This window comes from Dendrobates tinctorius, unplaced genomic scaffold (assembly GCF_039654945.1).
Source record: "Dendrobates tinctorius isolate UK_male_01 unplaced genomic scaffold, ASM3965494v1 ptg000157l, whole genome shotgun sequence".
Lineage (NCBI taxonomy): Eukaryota > Metazoa > Chordata > Amphibia > Anura > Dendrobatidae > Dendrobates > Dendrobates tinctorius.
This window is the reverse complement of record NW_027361824.1, coordinates 2,362,450-2,379,131: the sequence shown is the minus strand read 5'-3', so window position 1 is coordinate 2,379,131 and position 16,682 is coordinate 2,362,450. Positions and strand designations below refer to the sequence as shown.

Here is a 16,682-nt window from a genome sequence, read left to right as displayed (position 1 = left end):
CCCCGTTATCACCCCCTTAGTTAGGGAAAAATAATACAACTAAAAGAAAATGTATTTATTTCCATTTTCCCATTAGGGCTAGGGTTGGAGTTTGAATTGGGGGGTTTCCATTGTTTTGGTACATCAGGGGTTTTCCAATCGCGACAAGGTGTCCGATCTCAATTCCAGCCAAAAAAGTCAAATGGCGCTGCTTCCCTTCCGAGCTCTGCCATGCGCCCAAATAGTGGTTTACCCCCACATGTGGGGTATCAGCGTACGCAGGACAAATTGCACAATATCTTTTAGGGTCCTGTTACCCTTGGGAAAATAACAATTGGGGGTGAAAAGATCATTTTTGTGGAAAAAATATGATTTTTTAATTGTACCACTGTACGTTATAAACTTCTGTGAAGCCCTTGTGGGTTCAAAGTTCTCACCACACATCTAGATAAGTTCCTTGGGGGGTCTAGTTTCCAAAATGGGGTCACTTGAGTGTCACGAGAAAACAATGTCAGAATCACCGGGATCCATGGAAGCTCCAGAGTTATTACCTCATAAAGGGACAGTGGTCAGAATTGTTAAAGTTGACCCGGCCACTAAGGGGTTACTCGTCTGTGTGGTAATAAAGAGGATGCTGCAGGTTTCTTTGCCCCCTTGCTGCTGCTGTGGTGCGGATTTCCCCGCAGTGCTCCGTGTCACAGCCGTGTCCCTCCTTCTATCACTGGGTTTGCCCCCTGCATTATTATTCCGCACAGTGTGCGGGGCGCTGGGGTTCTCTCTATTATTGGAGGCAAAGAGGAAACCGCAATCAGTGCACAGACGCAGCCAGGAACCCCAGGTGTGAATAAGCGCTGTAGTGAGAGTGATAATAACACGTGTACAGCGCTGCGGAGTCTGGAGGCGATATAGGAGGAGGGATAAATGCCCGGCACAGAGGATGCCGAGGACTCTGCACAGACCTCCCCCTGCAGAGCCGCGCACCGGGACACCGGGAAGAATCCACGGGAGATAACGGAACTTCCAGCCCAGAGAATCCTGTCAGGGGGTGACGTCACCGGAAGGGGCGGGGCCTTGTCCTCTGCTGACCGAGAGTTTGCATTGTATAGTGGGAGTGTCAGGGGAGTGGCAGCCTCTAGGAGCTGCAGCCGCTCATTTGATTGGCTGCCAGGCTGCAATTGGCCTGACGCTGATTGGTGCAGCAGGGCAGCGAAGGCGCGCATTCAGGAGCGCGCTCTGTCCCTGAGGCACTGGCGGGCTAGAAGGTGGAATGCTCATTGAAGAGCGTGAGATGGCTGCTCTGTGCACAGGACCTGTGATGAGGTCACAGGAGGGGCGGAGTCAGGGGTCACATGATCAGGGGCCTCAGTGTGTGCAGCACTCTGCTGTGCTGATTGTCATGGTGCTGGATGAGGGGAAGTTTCTGTGTGTGGGGTCAGGAGGGGTTTACAGTGTGGATGTAGTAGAGCTACACGTGCATGCACGAGGTGTACGGAGCGGAGCCGCGTGTGTACGAGGTGTACGGAGAGGAGCCGCGTGTGTACGAGGTGTACGGAGAGGAGCCGCGTGTGTACGAGGTGTACGGAGCGGAGCCGCGTGTGTACGAGGTGTACGGAGCGGAGCTGCGTGTGTACGAGGTGTACGGAGCGGAGCCGCGTGTGTACGAGGTGTACGGAGCGCAGCCGCGTGTGTACGAGGTGTACGGAGCGCAGCCGCGTGTGTACGAGGTGTACGGAGAGGAGCCGCGTGTGTACGAGGTGTACGGAGAGGAGCCGCGTGTGTACGAGGTGTACGGAGAGGAGCCGCGTGTGTACGAGGTGTAGAGAGCAGAGCCGCGTGTGTACGAGGTGTACGGAGAGGAGCCGCGTGTGTACGAGGTGTACGGAGAGGAGCCGCGTGTGTACGAGGTGTACAGAGCAGAGCCGCGTGTGTACAAGGTGTACGGAGAGGAGCCGCGTGTGTACGAGGTGTACGGAGAGGAGCCGCGTGTGTACGAGGTGTACGGAGAGGAGCCGCGTGTGTACGAGGTGTACGGAGAGAAGCCGCGTGTGTATGAGGTGTACGGAGCGCAGCCGTGTGTGTACGGAGCGCAGCCGCGTGTGTACGAGGTGTACGGAGAGGAGCCGCGTGTGTACGAGGTGTACGGAGAGGAGCCGCGTGTGTACGAGGTGTACGGAGCGCAGCCGTGTGTGTACGAGGTGTACGGAGCGCAGCCGTGTGTGTACGAGGTGTACGGAGCGCAGCCGTGTGTGTACGAGGTGTACGGAGCGCAGCCATGTGTGTACGAGGTGTACGGAGCGGAGCCGCGTGTGTACGAGGTGTAGAGAGCAGAGCCGTGTGTGTACGAGGTGTACAGAGCAGAGCCGCGTGTGTACAAGGTGTACGGAGAGGAGCCGCGTGTGTGCGAGGTGTACGGAGAGGAGCCGCGTGTGTGCGAGGTGTACGGAGAGGAGCCGCGTGTGTGCGAGGTGTACGGAGAGGAGCCGCGTGTGTACGAGGTGTACGGAGCGGAGCCGTATGTGTACGAGGTGTACGGAGCGGAGCCATTTGTATATATGGTGTACAGAGCGGAGCCGCATGTGTACGGAGTGGAGCCGTGTGTGTACGAGGTGTACGGAGTGGAGTCGTGTGTGTATGAGGTGTACGGAGCGGAGCCGCGTGTGTACAAGGTATACGAAGCGGACCTGTGTGTATACGGGGTGTACAGAGCAGAACCGCGTGTGTACGGAGCGGAGCCGTGTGTGTACGGAGCGGAGCCATGTGTGTACGGGGTGTACGGAGCGGAGCCGTGAGTGTACGAGGTGTACGGAGCGGAGCCGAGTATGTATGAGGTGTACGGAGCGGAGCCGTGTGTATGCGGGGTGTACGGAGCAGAGCCGCATATGTACGGAGTGGAGCCGTGTGTACGGGGTGTACGGAGCGGAGCCGTGTGTGTACGGAGGGGAGCCGTGTCTGTACGAGGTGTACGGAGCGGAGCCGTGTGTGTACAAGGTGTACGGAGCGGAGCCGTGTGTGTACGGGGTGTACGGAGCGGAGCCGTGTGTGTACGGGGTGTACGGAGCGGAGCCGTGTGTGTGCGGGGTGTACGGAGCGGAGCCGTGTGTGTGCGGGGTGTACGGAGCGGAGCCGTGTGTGTGCGGGGTGTACGGAGCGGAGCCGTGTGTGTGCGGGGTGTACGGAGCGGAGCCGTGTGTGTACGAGGTGTACGGAGCGGAGCCGTGTGTGTACGAGGTGTACGGAGCCGGAGCCGTGTGTGTACGAGGTGTACGGAGCGGAGCCGTGTGTGTACGAGGTGTACGGAGCGGAGCCGTGTGTGTACGAGGAGTACGGAGCGGAGCCGCATGTATACAGGGTGTACTGAGCGGAGTCGTGTGTGTATGAGGTGTACGGAGCGGAGTCGTGTGTGTATGAGGTGTACGGAGCGGAGCCGTGTGTGTACGAGGTGTACAGAACGGAGCCGTGTGTGTACGAGGTGTACGGAACGGAGCCGTGTGTGTACGAGGTGTACGGAGCGGAGCCGCGTGTATACAGGGTGTACGGAGCGGAGTCGTGTGTGTACGGAGCGGGGCCGTGTGTGTACGAGGTGTACGGAGCGGGGCCGTGTGTGTACGAGGTGTACGGAGCGGGGCCGTGTGTGTACGAGGTGTACGGAGCGGGGCCGTGTGTGTACGAGGTGTACGGAGCGGGGCCGTGTGTGTACGAGGTGTACGGAGCGGAGCCGCGTGTGTACGAGGTGTACGGAGTGGAGCCGTATGTATACGGGGTGTACGGAGCGGACCCCTGTGTGTACAAGGTGTACGGAGCAAAGCCGTGTGTGTACGAGGTGTACAGAGCAGAGCCGTGTGTGTACGAGGTGTACAGAGCAGAGCTGCGTGTGTACAAGGTGTACAGAGCGGAGCCGCGTGTGTACGAGGTGTACGGAGCGGAGCCGCGTGTGTGTCATGATTTGTAGTTTTGCCCTGTTCTGTATTTTGTATAATATGTCATGTAACTTTCCTCTGGTTGTATTTGCTGTAAATTAACCATGTCTCCTTCCCCCAATACTTTGCAATGTCTTGTGATGTACCTGGACCATAATCTAATTTAGGCTTGTGTCAACAGCTAGTGGAACTTTGGCTATTGTTTTCCTAAGCAGAAGATAACCTACAATACACATCCTGTAGACTCAGTGGAGCCCTTACATTTCTAGAATCTTCTGATGGACCAAACCATTGAATAGTAGGTGTGACCCCTACCCCCCTTCAGATGGACTGATCCCAGGAGCCCTGACAATACATTCTTGCTTTAAGATCAGATGTGAGTTGGATGCTAAAAGAGAAGGACGAGGCTGTCTGAGGAAGCTTCGGCCTCTGTGTGATCGTGGTGGATTTCTGGGACTCTTAAAGGACTATGGTTTTGTGATCTGGCACAAGGATTGTCGGGAGGTGCCCCCGAATCAGTTTCCTGTGGACTTATTTTGGGACTCTGCAAATTACCTTCGTGTTGTTCCTGTTTTTTGGTCAATAAATCTGTTGGATTATTCCCAGGCCTGCTGTCCCTCCTTGCTCTGGAGAATACTCCCATCACAAACTGGTTGGCAGCGCTGGGATCAGAGCAGAAGGAATGGAGGACAACGGCCCATCAACATCTGGAACCAGCACCGCAGAGTACAAGAACTGGACTGCGGTGAACCTACAAACAAAGGCCCGTGAACTGGGAGTCAGCTACAAGGGACTCTCCAAGGAGCAGCTGATTGAGGCTTTGGAAGCAGTTCACCTGCAAGATGATGCTGAGGAAGGATCCTCACAGCAAAGAGAGGAAAGGCGGCAGTCGGAGGTAAATACCCAAAAAAGTCAGTGGGTTGTGTGGTACGAGGAGGAGATGGCCTTGCTGGGAGAAGAGGCTACCATAGAAGATAAGAGGGAGGTCATGCGCACAGCCAAGGAGAGGCAGCGCAGGATGGAGGAGAGGGCAATGCTGGAGAGGGAGATCACTTTGGAGGCAGCGAGAAGCTCCAGACAGACTGTACCCACAGCATCCCCCATGAGGGAACTCCCCAGAGTGTCCCGCAAAGACTTCAAGCCGTTTAATGAGGCTTCCGGTGACATTGAGGGCTTCTTCCTGGACTTTGAGCATAAGTGTCGATTAATGGAAGTCCCGGAAAGGGAGCGCGTCCGACATCTTGTGGGGCTCTTAGAGGGTGGAGCTGCCGCAGCCTATAGAGCTATGGACCCTCGGTTGAACTGTGAGTATGCGGAGATTAAACAGACTATTCTAGAACATTATGCTGTGACCCCAGACACTTACAGGACTCAGTTCCGTACTTTAGCCTGTGATGAGGAAGTGTCCTTCAAGATGTATGCTCACAAACTCAAACATATATGTCATCGCTGGCTGGAGGCAGAGGAGGCCATAACCTGGGAAACGTTCCTGCAGGTCATCCTAAAAGAGCAGTTTTATTTTAAGTGCCCCGCTGAGATACGGGAATGGGTGCGTGAAAGGAGACCAGCAACAGTGGAGGAAGCTGCAGCTCTAGCTGATGAGGCTCTCACCATCAAGCCTCAGTGGAAAAAATTACTACTCAGGGAGAAAAACACTACCAGCCCCCCAACGCTGGCGTCCCCTGGTCCTTCTGCCTCCAATATTCACCATCCCACTAGACCATCAACTCATGGTTACCTTCGTGTGACTGTGCCTCGCATTACTCCTGCTCCACCTTTGGGACTACGACGTGGAGGAAGAATCCAAGAGCGCAGATGCTATGGATGTGGGCAGCCCGGGCATATGCAATTCCAATGTCCAGGTGTACGGAGGCAGAACACCTACAGACCGCCTTTGCCTGTTCATTATCTACAGACCCCCTCACCTGGAGAAGAGATGGATTCAGTGCCTGATGACTTGCCAAGTGACTCTGATATCCTGGCTTCCCTACCAGGAGTCTATGGGGTGCGAGCCCCAGCCACCTGTTCTTCTGATCTTCAGCACAAACATCTACAGGAGGTCGTGCTGGATGGTCAAAAAGTTGTTGGCTTCCGTGACACTGGGGCTTTTCTCACCATAGCCGATCCCCGAGTAATTCAACCAGAAGCAATTCAAAAGGGACCAGGAATTGCCATTGAATTGGCTGGAGGTACCCAGAGATATATTCCAAGAGCGAGTGTGACCCTGGATTATGGCTTTGGGGCCAAACAATGCATGGTCGGTGTGATGAGCGGCCTCCCTGCAGACGTTCTTCTAGGAAATGATGTGGGGAATCTTCATTGCCACTTTGTCGGTGCGGTAACCCGAAGTCAAGCCAAGAGAGCAGCAAATGTGGACGTGTACAACCCTTCCATGGAAATGAGGCCACCAGAACCGCCGTCACAGCCGGTGAGTGATTCTTCTTGTGGGGATAATATGAATGTTACCTGGGATAAAGTTCAGTTTAGACAAGAAGTGGAGACTGACCCCTCCCTAGCTAGTTTTAGAGCTCGAGCTGAAATAGGGCAGCTAGGGGAGAATGGAGAAAGAATTATCAGAGAAAATGGACTTCTGTATCGGGTTACCAATGCCGACTCCCTAGATAAGCCCTGGACTTATAGCAAACAGCTGATTGTTCCTCAGAAATACAGAATTCCCCTATTACACCTTGCTCATGATATTCCTACTGCTGGCCATCAAGGCAAAACCCGCACCGAGAGGCAATTGACTCAATCTTTCTATTGGCCTGGGATTTCCCAAGCAGTGGCGCATTTCTGCCGAACTTGCGACATATGTCAGCGTAGAGGGCGACCCGTAGATCACCCAAAGGCACCCCTGCAACCGCTCCCTATAATAGAAGAACCCTTTCAAAGAGTAGCTGTTGATATCATTGGACCTCTGGCTAAACCAAGTAAATCTGGAAAGCAGTACATTCTCACTGTTGTGGACTATGCCACCCGATATCCAGAAGCGGTGGCCTTGTCAAGTATTTCTGCAGCCAAGGTGGCCGAGGCCCTGGTTACCATTTTCACCAGAGTAGGATTTCCCAGTGAGATCTTGTCGGACCAAGGCTCCCAGTTCATGTCGGAGCTGGTCCAGTGTCTGTGGCGCACCTGTGGAGTACGAGCGATCCGCAAGACCCCGTATCATCCCCAAACAAATGGACTTTGTGAACGATTTAATGGCACTCTGAAGAATATGCTGAGGGCCTTCACTGACAGAGATTCAAACTGGGAGAAGTACCTACCCCATCTCTTGTTTGCCTATCGGGAAGTTCCCCAGGAGTCCACTGGGTTCTCCCCCTTTGAACTACTCTATGGAAGAAAGGTCCGAGGACCCTTAACCCTGCTCAAGGAATACTGGGAGGGGCAAGTTGAAGATACAGGGGCCCCTGTTGTCCCTTATGTCCTAAAGCTGCGAGAAACCCTGGCCCAACTTGCTAGTTTTGCCCAGAGTCATGTGCGGATGGCTCAAACCAGACAGAAGACATGGTATGACCGTAAAGCATGCTACCGGGAGTTTGTAGAAGGACAACAGGTCTTAATGATTGTTCCCCATCGGCAGAATAAACTGCAGACAACATGGGAGGGTCCCTTCCGGGTTCTCAGAAAACTGAATGACACCAATTACCTTCTTGCTTTAAATGATCAGGGGCTAAGACAAAAGACTGTCCATGTGAATATGATTAAGGAGTACCATGACCGGACCCTTCCAATGATAGCAAGCTGTCGGCTAGCTTCAGAGGACGGTCAAGAGGATGAGGACTCCCTACCTGATCTCGTGGAAGCAGCGAGAGCCCCATCCACTGTGGAACAGGTTCCTCTGGGAGATCACCTGGATTCCTTACAGAAAAACCAGATGCTGGGAGTGCTTTAACAGAGACGTGCTGCTTTCTCATCCCAACCAGGTCGAACCACCATCACCCAACATCATGTGGACACTCAGGGCATCCGTCCCATACAACAGGCTCCTTACCGGGTACCTGAATCAGTTCGAAACACCATGCAGCACGAACTGGAGGAGATGCTACAGCTTGGGGTAATCCAGGCCTCCCATAGCCCTTGGGCCTCTCCTGTGGTGTTAGTACCCAAGAAGGATGGGAGTACTCGATTTTGTGTGGACTATCGACGACTAAACGACCATACCGTCAGTGATCCTTACCCAATGCCTCGTATTGACGAACTTCTAGACCGACTGGCTGGATCCCGATATGTCACTATCTTTGATCTCAGTAAGGGATACTGGCAAATCCCTCTGACGGAGGAGGGGAGAGAACGGTCCGCTTTTATAACCCCCTTTGGTCTGTATGAATTCCTAAATATGCCCTTTGGAATGAAGAATGCCCCGGCCACCTTCCAGAGAATGGTGGACCAGATCCTCCGGGGATGTGGTGACTTTGCTTGTGCCTACTTGGATGATATCGCCATCTTCAGCCAGACGTGGGAGGAACATCTGAACCAAGTAGCCGTTATTCTTGACCTGCTTCTTGCAGCAGGCCTAACCATTCGACCAGATAAATGCCAATTGGGGATGGGTGAAGTCCAGTACCTAGGGCATAGAGTAGGAGGAGGGAAGCTCCGTCCCGAACCTGCCAAAATCCAGGCTATTAGAGACTGGCCTGTACCCCAAACTAAGAAACAAGTTATGGCTTTTTTGGGCACTGTCAGTTATTACCGAAAATTTGTTTCTCATTTCAGCACTGTGGCCAAGCCTCTTACCGACCTGACCAAGAAAACGATGCCCCGGCTGGTGATCTGGACTCCAGCCTGTGATGAGGCTTTTAACCAGCTGAAGGACGCTCTGGTCTGTGACCCTGTTCTGGCTGCTCCAGACTAAAAGAGGAGATTCATTGTGCAGACGGACGCCTCTGCTTATGGACTGGGAGCTGTCCTCAGCCAGGTGAATGCAGCTGGGGACGAGCACCCCATTGCCTACCTCAGCCGGAAACTGCTGGACCGAGAAGTGGCCTATGCAACTGTTGAAAAAGAATGTCTGGCTGTAGTGTGGGCCCTTAGGAAACTAAGGCCGTATCTGTATGGACGAGAATTCACTGTGGTTACTGATCACAATCCCCTCACCTGGCTGAACAGAGTCTCTGGGGACAATGGACGCTTAGGCTACTTTCACACATCAGGTTTTCGGCGTCAGGCGCGATCCGGCGTCGTGCCGGAACGCCGGATCCGGCAAATGTTTCGTAAAACCGGATGTGACGGATCCGGTTTTCTGCCGGATCCGTCTTTTTCTTGACAGACAAAACCGGATCCGTCTCATCCGGTTCATCCGTTTTTCTATCTGTTTTTCGACGGATTACGCCGGATCCGGTTTTTAAAATTGACCCTTGTGGCCTTCCGAACGGGATTGGCTACTGGAAAACTATATATAGCATGTTCCTACAGCCCTTCTTTGACAGGTTGTAGAGGAGAAAGTGCAGGTTGGAGAGAAGAGCAAGTTACTGGCGAAGATGGATGTTGTCATTGGAAATATTTTGAAGAATTTGGCGGATTTTATAGCGGAGGCGAATCGTTTGAGGGTGATTGTTCTGGAGAAGGAGAGAGCGAGACAGCGGCGCATCAGGCATCGTAGACGACGTTTGTGGATCCACCCCATCACAGCCAAGAGAATGACGCGTGGGGTCTATTCTACACTCTGCATGGACCTTCGACGAAACCCGGATAAATTTTTTGGATATGTTAGGATGAAAATGGAGAATTTTGATTACTTGGTGGAGCGCATTGCACACCTCATAAGAAAAGCGGACACCTATTGCCGCTTCTCTGTTTCACCCGCAGAGCGTCTGATGGTGACTTTAAGGTAAGCCACATTTATTGGATATGCTCGCATCAGAGCACACTTTCACTGCAATCTTGTTGGTGGTAGTTTGTATCTCCAAGTGTTATAGGTCAGTTTTGGTATGTAATGCTGTGATTTAAAACTAATTTATTGTTTTTTAATTCCCCACAGATTTCTTGCAACTGGAGAATCCCTTTCGTCACTGCATTTCCAGTACAGACTCGGGATTTCCACCATATCTGGAATAGTGAAGTACACATGCCGTGCACTGTGGGACTCCTTAGCTGAAGAGTTTTTACCAGAGCCCACAACAGAGAGGTGGATTGAAATTGCTGACAAGTTTCAACAGATATGTCAGTTTCCCAACTGCTTGGGCGCTGTGGACGGGAAACATATCCGCATTGTAAAGCCAGCTGGATCGGGATCGGAATATTTCAATTACAAGAAATATTTTTCAATTGTCCTCATGGCCATCGCTGACGCGGAATACAAATTTATTGCGGTTGATATTGGGGCCTATGGCCGCTCCAATGACTCTCAAGTTTTCAAACTGTCTGCCATGGGGCGTAAACTGTATGGAAACACCTTCCAGTTCCCACCACCTAGACCGCTGCCGCAAACATCTGGTCCACCTATGCCATTTGTCTGTGTAGGGGATGAAGCCTTCCAGCTGTCAGAACACCTTTTGAAACCGTACTCTAGCAGAGGATTGACAAGACCAAAACGCATTTTTAATTACCGCCTCACAAGAGCAAGAATGGTTGAATGTACCTTTGGTATTCTGACAGCCAAATGGCGGGTCCTATTGACTGCGATCAGCCTCAAGACAGAAACTGTGGACGAGGTGATCAAAGCGTGCGTGGTACTCCACAATTTTGTTATCTGCAAGGAACCCATTTCCATTGAGGACACCTCTGAAGAAACCACCTTGCAAGATTACCATGACATTACCACTAGAAGTTCTGTGACGGTTTCAGTAATGAGGGACAATTTTGCACTATACTTTGTCACCTCAAGGCAGAGTACACTGGCAGGATGACAGAGTGTGAAAGATTTGTGCCCTAACCAAACTTGTTTACCTTCTGTACCAACAGTATATACCTTTCCCAACCAAAGTTGGCTATCTTGTCATAGTCTCTATTTTTAGCTTTAGGCCACAGGTGTGTACCTGGTTGTGTTTTATGCAAAGTATTTCACCTTTTAACAAAAGTTGTGTACATTGTTAGGAAATCACCAACAATAAACACAACTTTTTAGGTGAAATACTTTGCTTCAAACACAACCAGGAACACAACTGTGGCAAAAAGCTAAAATTTACCCACAGTTATATACCTAGTTTTGAATACCATTTCACCTTTTAAATACCCTGTATTTAACCTTTTTCGCCGCAGAAAGAAATGACAGACAACCAGTGTAAAATAATTTAACTTTTATTGAAAAATGTTTTTTTTAGTAAACTTTTTTAAAATTTTAATAAACTTGTTTAATAAAGCTTTGAAACCATAAAACTGGTCATTTTTATTTAAATACACACATTATAAATCTGTGTAGTGTGTGGTGGAAATACTGCTGGAGGGGCTGCGGGACACTTCGACAATGGGAGTGTGGAGAGAGGACTGGGATCGTGGTGGGGAAGGAACAGTTAGAGGTGAAGGTGTGGAAAAAACTACAGAATGGGTGGACATGTGGGAAGCAGAAGAGGTGGTGGGTGGTGGAGTGGAGGGTTGGGCAGGGACTGTAGGAGCAGATGATGTTGATGGCAAGTTGTATGGGGAAGGAGTTTGGTACGGGGCAGGTTGCTGGAAGTGGGGAGATGTCTGGTACGGGGCAGGTTGCTGGAAGTGGGGAGATGTCTGGTACGGGGCAGGTTGCTGGAAGTGGGGAGATGTCTGGTACTGGGGAGGTTGCTGGTACTGGGGAGTTTGCAGGTACTGGGGAGGTTGCTGGTACTGGGGAGGTTGCTGGTACTGGGGAGGTTGCTGGTACTGGGGAGGTTGCTGGTGCTGGGGAGGTTGCTGGTGCTGGGGAGGTTGCTGGTGCTGGGGAGGTGGATGGTGCTGGGGAGGTGGATGGTATGTAATAGGAGGGGGAGGATGGAAAGTGGCTGGAGGGGGTGTAGATGTAATAGGAGGGGGAGGATGGAAAGTGGCTGGAGGGGGTGCAGGTGGAGGAACTACTGTGGTGGGAGGAGGAGGTTGGGAGGTAACTTGCTGGAGAGCAGCGTGGCATGAATGCATTACATGCATCTGCTGGGCAGGAGAGAGCGTTTCCATGCGCTCCACAACAGACCTGAAAAAGGTGTGGTTTGGCGAAGGTCTTGCTTCTGAATGCATGGTTTGCAGAAGTGTCTTCACCTCCAGAATGCTGGAGTTGATCTGCTGATAGCCTGCGGAGATTTGCTCTGACAAGACTTTTAGACAGTTCTGGAAAGATGCATTCAGATGCAAGAACTCTGGCGCATAAGTCTTTTCCTGACCCCTCTGCCGCTGCCGCCCAGTACCCGCAGGTGTACTAGAGGTGGCAGGGGCAGAAGGGTGGGGTAAAGGGAAAGCGATCTCCTCACCAGCAGCTTCATGTAATGTAGGCGGCCACGATGCTCCTGTGCTGGTGGATGGGACAGATGGGTCGAATGTGTGGGAAGGCTGGGAAGGTGCAGATGTACCGGGGCGGTCGAAGTGTCCCTCGGTGCCGGTCTCCTCATGGATCGCCTCAGAAGGGTCCAATCGTGCAGGCTCCCGAGTGCTGCTCACCGTGCTGTGGAATAAAGAGAAAAAAAAACAATTAAAATACTGACATGGTATGGCCCTGGCTGAAAAAATTTTTTACATCTAACATTTTTTTTCACATGTGGTGTGTAATATTTACCTTCTGGTGACCATTGTTTCCCGGAGGAACGACAGGGCTTCTGCGTACTTGTACTTGCTCCTGCGTCCTCCAGATCCACTCGGGGCCCGCATCTCTTTATTGAACTCCTTCTTGAAACGATCCCTCACAGACCGCCACCGATTCACAATTCTGTTCCCTGAAACGAGAAAGGAGTGGTTAGTATACAACATCAGTGTTTCCCAAACTCCAGTCCTCATGGTCCCCAGGGGTCATGTTTTCAGGATTTCCATAGTAAATAGAAATCCTGAACACATGATCTGTGGGGACCATGAGGACTGGAGTTCGGGAAACACTGGTTTACATCAAGCAACCGGTACTGTATATACTTACGCTTTGTAATCTGGGCCCGAACATCGAGGTCCTCCCAGCGGCCCACAAAGAGCGAACAGATTTCCTCCCAGAGTCGTCGGGTAACGATAAGGTCAGCGTGGCGGCGGTCAGCCATATTCCAGAGCGGCTCCCTTTCTCTGACGAGATCGATGAGGCGGTCCACATCAATCCCTCCATCCTCACCGTCAGAGTCGGGAGCACGCTGTGAAGGCTGTTAATGAAAAAGACAAAAATAACATAATTAGCCTCCACATAAGAAATGAAATAAAAAGTGCAAAAAAACAAAGCAAAAATATTCATACTTACACGCTGGTGACCGCCGCGTTGCTGTTGCAGACGACCCTGGGAGGCACTGCGAGGACCTCTTGGCCGAGCACCAGATTGGGAAGACTAGAGAAGAAAACAAAAAATGTTATGTCTTTGGATGTAGGCATTTGTTTGCTGTGTGTGGTCTGCAGAACATTGTTTTCTATGTGTTGTGTGTAGTGTGATGTTGTGTTTCTGCGTTTGATGCAAAAAACTTACCAATTGTGAGCCCACTCCAGGTGTCTGTCCACCCCTTCCTTCTTCTTCTGGGAGCTCCTCTTCATCTTGTGAATCCTGTTTTGAAATAAAAGGCAATGAATAGACATATATTACAGAGATGATGGATTTTGGAAATAAAAACTTACCGTCAAACGCTGACGATGTGAGGGAGGGCTCCCAGAAGATGATGTGCTGTCTTCCTGGTGGCCACACTCCATGCCTGTGGGTGGTGTTCCAGCTGCTGCCATTGCTGCTGCTGCTGCATCTATTGGGCGGCTGTTGAATAAAGAGAAACAAAGGGCCAATGAATATCTTGATATTCAATAGCCCTAGTTTGGAGGAATGGGGGATTTGATAATTACCGTCTCTCATCTGCTGCTGGCCTCCCCTCCTCAGCATGTTCCATTTGCTGCTCCATTTGGGGTGGTGGTGGTGCTGCAGTGGTCTCCTGCCTTCTCCTGCTTCGCTTGGTTGCTTTCTTGGGTGGCATGTTGGGTGTGGCTGTGGGTCCCACTGTCTTGCTTTTATATATGTCTTGTGGGCAGAGCTACTGAGCATGCTCAGACCAAAAAACCGGATCCGGCCGCCGGATCCGGCGCATTGCGGCGCTCATAGGCTTTCATTGTGTGAAAAAGCCGGACGCGCCGGATCCGGCGTGTCCGGCTTTTTCGCCAGAGACAAAAAACGTTACAGTAGCCGTTTTTTTCCAGACGCCGGATCGCGACACATTGCCGGATCCGGCGAAAACCGGATGAAACGCATGGCCATCCGGCGCGATCCGGCGCAAATGCAAGTCAATGGGGGGGAAACCGGATCCGGCATTGCATTTCGCCGGATCCGGTTTCTGTCAAAAGCGCCGGATCGCGCCTGACTGCGAAAACCTGATGTGTGAAAGAGGCCTTACTACGATGTAGCCTGGCTCTGCAGCCCTATAACTTTACCATACAGTATAGAAGAGGCAGCCAACACCAAAATGCAGATGGACTGTCCAGGCAGGAGGAGCCCTGAGTCCTGTCAGCCATGCCTGTGTGTACTTAACCAGTGACCTGTAGAGGTCCCTAGTACGTACACAAATTGGGAGGGGAAGGGATTGTCATGATTTGTAGTTTTGCCCTGTCCTGTATTTTGTATAATATGTCATGTAACTTTCCTCTGGTTGTATTTGCTGTAAATTAACCATGTCTCCTTCCCCCAATACTTTGCAATGTCTTGTGATGTACCTGGACCATAATCTAATTTAGGCTTGTGTCAACAGCTAGTGGAACTTTGGCTATTGTTTTCCTAAGCAGAAGATAACCTACAATACACATCCTGTAGACTCAGTGGACCCCTTACATTTCTAGAATCTTCTGATGGACCAAACCATTGAATAGTAGGTGTGACCCCTACCCCCCTTCAGATGGACTGATCCCAGGAGCCCTGACAATACATTCTTGCTTTAAGATCAGATGTGAGTTGGATGCTAAAAGAGAAGGACGAGGCTGTCTGAGGAAGCTTCGGCCTCTGTGTGATCGTGGTGGATTTCTGGGACTCTTAAAGGACTATGGTTTTGTGATCTGGCACAAGGATTGTCGGGAGGTGCCCCCGAATCAGTTTCCTGTGGACTTATTTTGGGACTCTGCAAATTACCTTCGTGTTGTTCCTGTTTTTTGGTCAATAAATCTGTTGGATTATTCCCAGGCCTGCTGTCCCTCCTTGCTCTGGAGAATACTCCCGTCACAGTGTGTACGAGGTGTACGGAGCGGAGCCGCGTGTGTACGAGGTGTACGGAGCAGAGCCGTGTGTGCACGAGGTGTACGGAGCAGAGTCGTGTGAGCAGCATGTATACAGCGTGTACGGATATTGGCTTTGCTGTTGATCGTGCTCATGTGTTTGGAGATCCTTCTGAATTCCTGGATTGTTTTTCCAGTGTATGACTTTGAGCAGAGCATTCTGCTGTGTAATTATCTCCTTTTGTCCTTTATTCTATCTCTGATATGGAATATGGAATTTCTAATTGTCATGGAGATTTGTAAATTCTTTAATACTGCGCAGGTATTTTCAAAATTGGCCAGAATTGCCGGGATCAGAGCCCATTTGTAATTTATTAGGCCAATTCCCCGATGCTTGTGGTGTCCTTTTTGATGTAACATGGCTCTGCACCAGTCGCTCATGCACGTTGGGACCTCTCTGAGAGGACACTGATGGATATGAGACAATTTTATCTCACATCATTATCTGTCTGCAGCATCGGCCGATACTTGCGTGGTATATTTATAGCCTCTGGGGTTTGGTCATCATGGATCGAATGATAGAAGATTCCCTTTTCTTTTTTGTCTCTTGGGTCCAGTAGGGGAACTTTCTTTGTTGATTTTGCTTTATTAAATGTCTTATATAAAACTTTTTTTCGGGTAACCTCTAGCTGTTAGGCTGTGTGCCCACGTAGCGTTTTTTAAGCGATTCTGCTGCAGAAACGCTTACGAAAAGCATCCAATTGATTTTTAATGAAAAACGCACATGTTGTTCCAAGCGCTTACTGATAAAAAACGCAGTGTGTTCATTAATTTTGCGGAATCGCACGCGACTCAGCATACCATCAACTATATGGGCAAAAACGCTTAGGAAAACGCATGCAAAAACGCATGCGTTTTCCCAGGAGCAGGGTGTGCGATTCTGCTCAGGTTTATTCTGCTTCAGAATCACTGCGTGGGCACATAGCCTAAGGCTGTGTGCACACGCTGCGGATTCTGATGCAGTTCCGCAGCGGATTTGGCCGCTGCGGTGTACAGTACCATTATTCCCTATGGGAAATGAAAATTGACATGTCAATTCTTTCTGCGGATTTTGTAGCGGTTTACCATCTCCTCCACTGTGTAGATGGTAAAACCGCAGAGCAAAACCGCAGGCTAATCCGCAGATAAACCGCAGGTCTTTTGACCTGCGGATTAATCTGCGGATTTTGAAAATCCGCGCGGATCAATCCGCAGCATATTCCGCAGTGTGTGCACACAGCCTAAATCTTTCAAAGAGATTATGGCACTTTCTACTAAAACTTTCATTCTCTGACCGTTTTGGCGAGCCCTCGAATACCGTCCCACCTGTATTGCTGCTTTTAGCTTTGGGGGGGTGACAGCTGTTCCCGTGGAGAAACTGTTTGTAGCCGTTGCATTCCTGAGAATATCCGTGCGGATAGAGCCATCATCCTGAATACCAATCGTCAAATCTAGTAAATTGATGCATTTGTTTCCAATTGCATG

The 16,682-nt window shown here is 50.9% G+C and overlaps 1 pseudogene; it reads right to left on the bottom strand.

The window, feature by feature from the left end:
* LOC141051430 (uncharacterized) overlaps positions 1-16,682 on the bottom strand; it is a 162,120-nt pseudogene that overhangs the window by 43,586 nt on the left and 101,852 nt on the right.